Here is an 8574-nt window from a genome sequence, read left to right as displayed (position 1 = left end):
TATACATAATATCTACCTACCTGTTATATACATAGTCATATTTCTATTAAAGGCTCAAAAGCAACCATTTTCAGTATGTAGCAATTTTGACATTTTTGAAAATAGGAACATGTTATATGAAGTACACCACTTCCTAGAAATAGATGTGTAGGCAGTATTTCAGCCTTAATTTCTCCAGACTTTCCTTGCCCATACAGGACTCACATGCTTGATGGTTTCCTGCCAGGTGACATGACCACAGAGCACACAGCTCTTTAACTCTGTTGGGGAAGGCACGGTGCTAAAGAGGCCAAGGTCACGGGGTCAAACACCAGTGGCTGGTTATCCTTGTTTTGTTACAAGGCCAAGAATTCATTTAGCCTGTTTAGGCACATGTGCCTCTGGCTGTGAGGAGCCCAGGTGACACGTGTGTCAGTGGACAAGGCAGATCTATTGTGGCCACAGGCGCGTGGGAGAGCAGGAGATTGATTCATAGCGGCCTCCACAGAGACACTCTGAGCTGAGGCTTCTCCTCTGTCAGCAAAATCCTGTGACATTTGAGAAATCTGATGGAAAGTCGTCTTCTGGGAAATGTGACTTTTCATGGAGTCCTGCTCATTGGGCAAGTTAGTTCTCGCTGTGTTTGCTACACGACTCTGGCCTATCCACTGTTCCCTTGACTCTACTCAACAACTTGGTTTAATTAACATTTTAACGTAAATCTCAGCACATTGCAAGACCTTCTTCAAATTATATATTATTGGGCTTCCCTAGTGGCGCAGTGGTTGAGAGTCCGCCTGCCGATGCAGGAGACGCGTGTTCGTGCCCCGGTCTGGGAAGATCCCACATGCCGCGGAGCGGCTGGGCCCGTGAGCCATGGCCGCTGAGCCTGCGCGTCCGGAGCCTGTGCTCCGCAATGGGAGAGGCCACAACAGTGAGAGGCCCGCGTACCACGAAAAAAAAAAAAAATTATATATTATTGAGGGCAGGGAACTAATTTGATTTTCTTTTCTTTTTTTCATAGGAAGCAGAAAAATAAGTTATTCCAAAAGAGGGCAGAAATAAGATTCATCCTGAGAATATACTTTTGTGTATCTGTTGGGTCACATCTTCCCTCGGAACATGTTCCCTTATTGACTGTCCCACTGGAGCCTTAATTTGTCTTGTAGCAGGAATCTATGGATTTGTCTTCAAATCCATAGATTCCAAGGAGAGAGTAACACGTTTCTCAGAGGAGGAGCACTTTCTACCTCAGAAGACTGTGTAAACATTTTACGGAGTCGACACACTTTAGGTTAAGGAGGTACATAATCTTTCAAAGTGTAAAAAAGACTGTAGGAAAAAATACTTCATTATAGAATAAGATATGCAAATATGGTGTGAATGTTTAAGGCAACTGATGGCCAAAATAGGTGAGTCCAAGAAGGTGGTCTGGGTTTGGAGGTGCTTTTGCATCTAGAGGAATTCTCTTCATGACATCAGTGGCTGAGCACTGGAGAGGGAGTCTTGTCCCTCAAGGCCAAAGATGCTTGAGATACCAAATGGTTTCATTTTTCAACTCTGGTCCAAAGAGAGGGTTGACTTGGGCCAGAACCGCAATCAGCCAAAAGAGATAGCAGCAAACTGAACAGGTCACTACCATGGTGATGATCGCTCCTTAGGGATGAACCAGGGCACCAAGAAGCCGGCGAAGCCCAGACATATTCATCAAGATGAGGGGCTCCGTGAGGCTGTTATCCGCCATGGGTGCCACTGGAGCTTCTAGCCCCTGCCCCGTTGTCCCACTTTGGCCTCACCCGGCTGATGTCCTTGACAGGGGAAACATGTTTCTCTTTTGGCTGGGTTGGTCTTCCTCCCCTACCCCCCACCACTTTAGCTTTGTATGGTTTGGCTCAGAGACATTTTTCCCACGAGGTGGACCCGTGGTGCTGAACCCTTTGAGGCCAAGGATGCCAAGTTCTGTGTTCAGGCAGGCAGGCCATTCTGGGTGAGTTTGCTGAGCGGTACAGTATACGTGTATCCAAAGGCTGTTTGACCCTGAACTTTCATGGTAAAGCTACTTGAGAGGGCTGGCAAAGTAGCCATTGAACACAGGGTCTGGACAGTTGCACGTTACCTTCATAGAACAAAAGACTTACCCACCGCCCCTCTAAAGGATTACTGCAAATCATTGTGCTAAGAGGAGAAAGAGAAAAATACTCCTGCCGGGGGACGGACATCAATAAATCATGCCAGGCTTCTTTAAAATGTTATACTGAAAACTAATGAAATTAATGTAAATGATGTGTTTCCTGAAGGTCACAAGACTAAGGGGGAAGGTACATGGAATCGGTAGACCTGTTTCTAGGTCCCCACCCATGTAATTTATGATTCCTTCTCTCCTCCATGAAATATTGATTTTCTCCTGACTTAATTGGCAGAAATGTAAGAATAAGGGGAAAGTGTTTCAAAAATAATGTACTTGGAGAAAGGCAATGTAAACATATCCATGAATAAAATAAACACTGTTTGATCATATAAAAGTTTGGATGGAGAAGACTGAGGACGATTTTATAGAAGAGAAAGGCTACTGCCTCTTGACTGAAATTCTTAGTGCTGGGCTGGAAGGGAAGCTGCAGACATTTTTGTCTCAGGTTGGCAGTTCACGTGGCAGCTCTGAAGTCAGATGCCCCCATTCAAATATCAGCATTTCCAATCGCTTCCATGTGACCCTGGGGAAGACAGTTAACCTCTTTAGGACCCTATACCTCATCTGTCAAATGGTACCTATTTCATAGGACTCTTGTGAGGAATAAAGGAAATCATGTAGAGTTTGTCAAGTGCTTCGCTCTTTGCCTGGTAAATGTGAGATCTCAGTAAATGGTAGTTATCAATCTGAAGTCATGCTGTAGGAGGAAATATACAAACAGGTTGGCAAGGAGTTTCTATTCTTCCTGTGGGCTATAAATGTAAAGCTGACACACCCTGTTGTCTATATTCTGGGCTTAAGCTGTAACTGTCATTGTGTCACAAGACACCATTTTCCCCCTCCTTTTCCTCGTCTTCTGGCCTATGTTGCTGATCTACTTTGCTCTCTCTTATCTGGATCCTAAGTTAGAGTGGTTTAATATGCCTCAGTGATCTTTGGGGAGCATTTTCCGTACTAACTAATGAAAAGCTCGTATTGATCTAAGTGTACGTTTATATATCTTACAAAGGAGGAAGATGCAAGGCTTTATTTCTAAAAATTGTGATATACATGTGCTATATATGAAAGCATGTGTGAGTAAACATAACATGGTAGTTAATGGGGCAATCTAGATAGCTAGATTCCAAATGAGTTCCCTGGACTATTTTAGCAACTCAGCTGAAATTCTCTCTCCTTCAGTTTCGCGGGTTAAGGATTTCAGTATCAAAGAAACAGCCATAGGAGAGTGATACAGGAATCAATGAATTGATTTTTTAAATAAATATTCTCAAGAGTTTAAAAACAATCGGTATGTCCCAAATGCACAGCGTCCTGGATCCAACATTTCTGGGGTTTGCTGTACTTTTTCATCTACAGTTTCAGATCGTTGTCTGGGAAGTAATTCTGAATTCTTTAGGACGAACAGTGAGAGATGCATATTAATTTTTATTATACTTCCTAAATTGCAAAGTTAATTATCAAAATGAGATTGCCTTGCTTAGGTAGCTCTACAGTAAACTTTTGCAAACCGAGTTGGAGTGGAAGGCAAGTTTGCTTTTGGAAGATCTAGTCTTCCCCTTACAGTTTGTATGTTTAAGGCCAACAAAGACTGAAAACGTGTTTTCGGGCCATCTGGGCATTTTTGATTTTTCATTCAGCAGTAAACTATTTTGAGTTTTAACGCCGAATCTCCATGGTTCTCAAAAGGAAAGGCATAGCAAGCCACTGCTATTCCATGGACAGAATAAATCCTGAAGGAGAATATTGTATCCTTCTGTTTATTCCCATGTCAAGAGTTTATTGATCAAGTGAGCTCTCCTGTAGCTTGGGCGGCCTTTGATCTGCCAGGGAGAAATTGGGTTTGGGATTTTGCGGAAGGGAGGGGAGGAGGTTGGGGAAGGATTTGGAACGTAATGGCCCTTGTTATCTGTAGTGGCCAGAGACGCCCTGACACGGGCCAGCTCGGAGCTGCTGCCTGGGAGGAGCGGAGGCCAGGGGATGGCCGGCCGGAACTGAAGGCAGGAGGGCTTTGGCATTTTCAGCAGGGGAAGCACTTAGTTGAAGCTGCTGGAGTGATTTCTTGCTGCTAATAGATTTGTTTCTTTAGAGGCAGATAAGTAAAGGAAACGATGACTTTTAAGTGAATAGTTCCCCTGCGCAGGGCTGGTTAGTGTCAGCTAGTCCGGTGGCAGGAAATACCAATGGGGTTTTTTTGTAGCCCAGTGACAAAAGGCTTTGCTGTCTCCCCTCCCCCGTCCCCACCTTCCCACCCTCGCTCCTTCTCGCCTACAAAACGCAGACGCCGGCCCCTGTGCCCGCTGGTGGAGGGCCAAGGCTTGTCTGAAAGCCGTTTAAGTAATTGCTCATAATTGCACATGTTTCCCCGACTGGGCTTTTACCTCTCCACCCCTGAAATTAAAAGGGGCCAAAGATGTGTGACCTTTTTCTAATGGGATAGGTTCTGGAACAAAGGAATTCAAGGAGGAGGCCCAGGGCCTTTATCAGGGCTCATCTCTGACAGCTGGCCCAGGCCTGGGGGAGCGCGAGCTTGTCCTTTTTCACTTTGGAGGGGCGCAGGGGTGGGAGGGAATTCCTCCTCCCCAAACCTCACAGTTTTGTGTGGTGTGTCTTGAAGTTCTCACTTCTCTTTCTTCCAACACTCTGCCTGAACATAAAATCTCTGCCGGATGCTGAACACCCTTTAATTCTGAAAAGGAACTGACAACGCCCCACGGCAGCTGAGGAGGTCAGCCTCTCCCTGGATAACTCCTTATCTCTGGATAATTCACTTTGCTTCTCTGAACCCCAGGTTCCTCATCTGAAAAACAGGGAAGCTGGGATAAGGCCACCTGTCAGAGGGGCTGGAGATAATAGTATGCAATACGCAGTGCCTAGCACCAAGGAGTCCAATAAATGGTCATTATTTCCTAACTATAATTTCTCAATGTCATTTCACTCCTGTTCCTTTTACCTCTCTGAGCTGAGGAGAGACAAATTCTAGGCCTTGAATTTCATGACCCAAATTAGTTAGAATTAAAAACACAGAAAGGAATTTTAGAATCATCTAGTCTACATTAGAACCACCTGGGGTGTTTTTCTAACTATTGCTGCTCAAGCCACATGTCTAGAGATTCTGACTTATTTGGTCGGGGGTAGGGTCCAGGTGTTAGTATGTTTGTAAAGTGATTTAGTGTTATTCCAGTGTGCAGCCAGAGTAGAGAACCACTGTTGGTATTGAACCCCCTCGTTTCACACGTGAGAAACCTGAGTGAGGCTGAAAGAGCTCTGTTAATTCCTTCATTAGCTCATGGGTCCATCCAGTTATGCGTGCAGCACCAAATATGCTTTGAGCATCTACTGTGTGTCAGGCAATGTTCTAAGCATTGGTGGTAAGTTGGTGGATGCGTCTCTTCCTAGGAGAGCACAAAAACTAGAATGGAGACCTTGCTGGGGATAGTTTCCATCTATCAGCTAACTAGCTAGTTGCTCTAAATTGCTTCTTTATATCAGTAAAAGTCATGCCTGGGGCAAGGAGCAGTTGGTCACTGGAGATGAGTGGCTGACAGGGATTTAAGCTTCCAGCCCAGATGGTTGTCTTCTCCATGCTGAGATTCCTGTGATCATTTCTGAATCCAAACATCACAGAATATTCTGCACCTGAAGACTCTGCATGTCCTGAGCCATTTTCTCCGGGCTGTCCTCTTGCCCTCAGATTTGCCTCACACATTTGGGCACAGCTCATGAGCTCCAACCAGATTCTGGGCCTGGAAATCCTGCTGACACAAACAAAATGGAGACAACGTGAAAATTCTGTGCCTCGGTTTATGCTATTATAGTTAATGATCTGTCAGCGTTTCCATTATAAACCCCTATTTTCGGGGATGTATAACCCAGTCATAAACGTTCTCTCCAGGCTGAGCTTTGGCACTTGTGATCTCAGCCTGGGAGCCATGTGTGTGTTGGTGTGTGCATGTGTTTTTACAAGGATATGAGGGAAAAAAATAAGTTAGCCATTTTTAAGCAACGGATGGTGAGAAACAGGGGGAGAAAAGGTGGTAATTGATTGCAGATGCTCTTTTGATGCTGCCAGGACTTGAAAACTGCTGAGTTGCTTTGCCCCCCAGTTGGGGATATGAAGGATTGAGATGCTATTCTGTGCCTTAATTCTGTGCAAGAAATGTTAATTGACAAAGTAAAAATCCACATACGGAGGGGGAAAGTATGAACCTGGGTAGCTTCCACAAGAACAGGAATTGACTCAAGTCCAAAGGCTGTAGGGGCCGGAAGCCAAAGAATCAAAACAATATGCTTCAAAGACAAGTTCCTTTCACCTGGGGCCGGCTGTTTCTCTCCATCACACCCTCTTACTCTATCCCTACTTAGTAGGGGTTGGAGAAGGTACAGCAGGGGCTTCCAAGAACCTGCTTCGCCTAGCTTTTGATGGTAGCCACAGCTGTCATGGTGCGTGGTTGATGGATGGAGTTGTCCATGTTTCCCTTTGCATACACAATTCCAGAAGACTTCCGATAATTTGTATTTAGTGAGATTATGTCCATACACTCATGTGAAAGGCACCAGGATGATTGACGTTGGTTAGAATCCAGGAATCAATCCGTAACACTCAAAAAGTTGTAAACCCTGAACAAAACAAAACAAAACAAACAAGCACAGCCTCATTTTGTGAGCTGCTTCTCCCACAGATTTTCCAGAAAGATGCTGTTGCTTAAAAATCTAATGACTAATCTTGAACAATGAGGAAATATGCAGAAGAGAAACCAGGGCCAGTAAAGTCAGAATCTGTTTTGTGCGGAGACATGCCAGTCCGTCAAAGTGTGAAGCTGCACACCTGGCTGATGAGCACAGAGACCGGGATAGCCTTCATCCCCAAATCATGGTCAGGTGGGGACACAGACGTTTCTACATCCGTTTTCTCTCACCACTATTCAACAACTGTCTGTGGTGGATAGTACTGTGGATGTGTGTTTGTGTGTATATATACACGCACGCACCTTTGCACCATGCCTCCTTGTGCCTGGAATGTTCTTCCCTCCTCTTTGCATGGCTGGTTCTTTCTCCCCATGCTAGTCTAGGCTCAAATGTCACCTTCCCAGCAGACCCTCCCACCCCGTCACTCTATTCCAGGGGCCTGCAAACTACGTCCTGGGGGCCAGATCTTGCCATCAACCTGTTTTTATATGGCCTGAGAGCCAAGAATAGTTTTTACATTTTTACATGGTTGAAAAAAAACATTTTTGCGACATAAAAATTATGTGAAATTCGAATTTCAGTGTCCATAAAGATTTATTTGAACATAGCCATGCTTGTCATTTACATATTGTCCACAGGGGCCTTCAGGCTACAATGGCAGAGTTGAGTTGTTTTAAGAGAGAGTATTTGGTCCACAAAACCTAAAGTATTTTCTCTCTAGCCCTTGACAGAAAAAGTTTGCTGACCTCTGCTCTAGTCTAACACTACATTTTAGTTTCTCTATAGCATTTGCCTTTGCTTATAAATTATCTTATTATATATTTGCTCGTGTATTTATTTGTCTCTGTCTCCCCACTAGAAGTTTTGGAGGGCAGACCTTTTCTATCATGAACTGCTACATAGTTCAAGACATAGAGGGGACGCTCAAAATATATGTACTGCATGAACTAATGAATGAATCAATACAGTTCCTGGACCAAATGATTGGCTCTGAAGCTTACATTGGCTCATCCACCCACTCATTCATTCATTCAGTAACTATTTACTTAGTGCCTACTATGTGGCAGGCACTGTGCCCTTGACCTACCCAGTCATCTGCTTTCATGGGGGTTGACCTATCAGGACTGCTGCCTAGCCTGAGCTACTGTGGAGGTGGCCCCAGTGGGCTTGGCAGACTTTCCAAGCCATCAGACAATTCTGACTCTCAGTGTCTGCTGAAGCCGTCTCCCACTTGGTTTTATCCTTCCCGGACAGCAGCACTGAGGTTGTACAGCTCAGAGCCCTCAAGTTGCCTCTTGGGATGACCCATCTACCCTCCCTCAAGAAGAGGCGTCTGTCCTATTTTTGCTCATTCAAGCACAACCTTTGCTTCTGCTTCTGTCCCAGAAACCCTCTTCTCCCCACATTCGCATTCATCCGGGTTTGCCCCGGCAGCCTCCCACTCACACCTGCAAATCTCATTCACATGGCATCAGATTCATCATTGCTGGCCTGAAAGCGTTCTCCTGAACCGGAGCAGAAGACTCCAAGACAGAGGAGGGCAAGAGTCTGGTGGTGCACAAGCTTCCCCTCCCTCCTCCTCCTTCCTGCCTGCTTTGCAGATGGGTTTCTGTGAAGGAGTCTCTGTGCTTTCCTGGAGTGGATGCTTTTCTAGTAGGAGGATGTTACAGTCTACTTTTGCATGTTACATATCCCAGTTCCTGGTGATGATAGGAAGGTAA

The 8574-nt window shown here is 45.1% G+C and overlaps 1 pseudogene; it reads right to left on the bottom strand.

The window, feature by feature from the left end:
• Nucleotides 1–1491: 1491 nt before the first annotated feature.
• LOC117196398 (V-type proton ATPase subunit e 1-like) lies at nucleotides 1492–1723 on the bottom strand (annotated as a pseudogene).
• Between the last annotated feature and the right edge of the window lie 6851 nt (nucleotides 1724–8574).

The sequence above is a fragment of the Orcinus orca genome, chromosome 2, assembly GCF_937001465.1.
Source record: "Orcinus orca chromosome 2, mOrcOrc1.1, whole genome shotgun sequence".
Taxonomy (NCBI): Eukaryota; Metazoa; Chordata; class Mammalia; order Artiodactyla; family Delphinidae; genus Orcinus; species Orcinus orca.
Note: the sequence above shows the minus strand (reverse complement) of the source record. Positions and strands in the feature narration are given on the sequence as shown.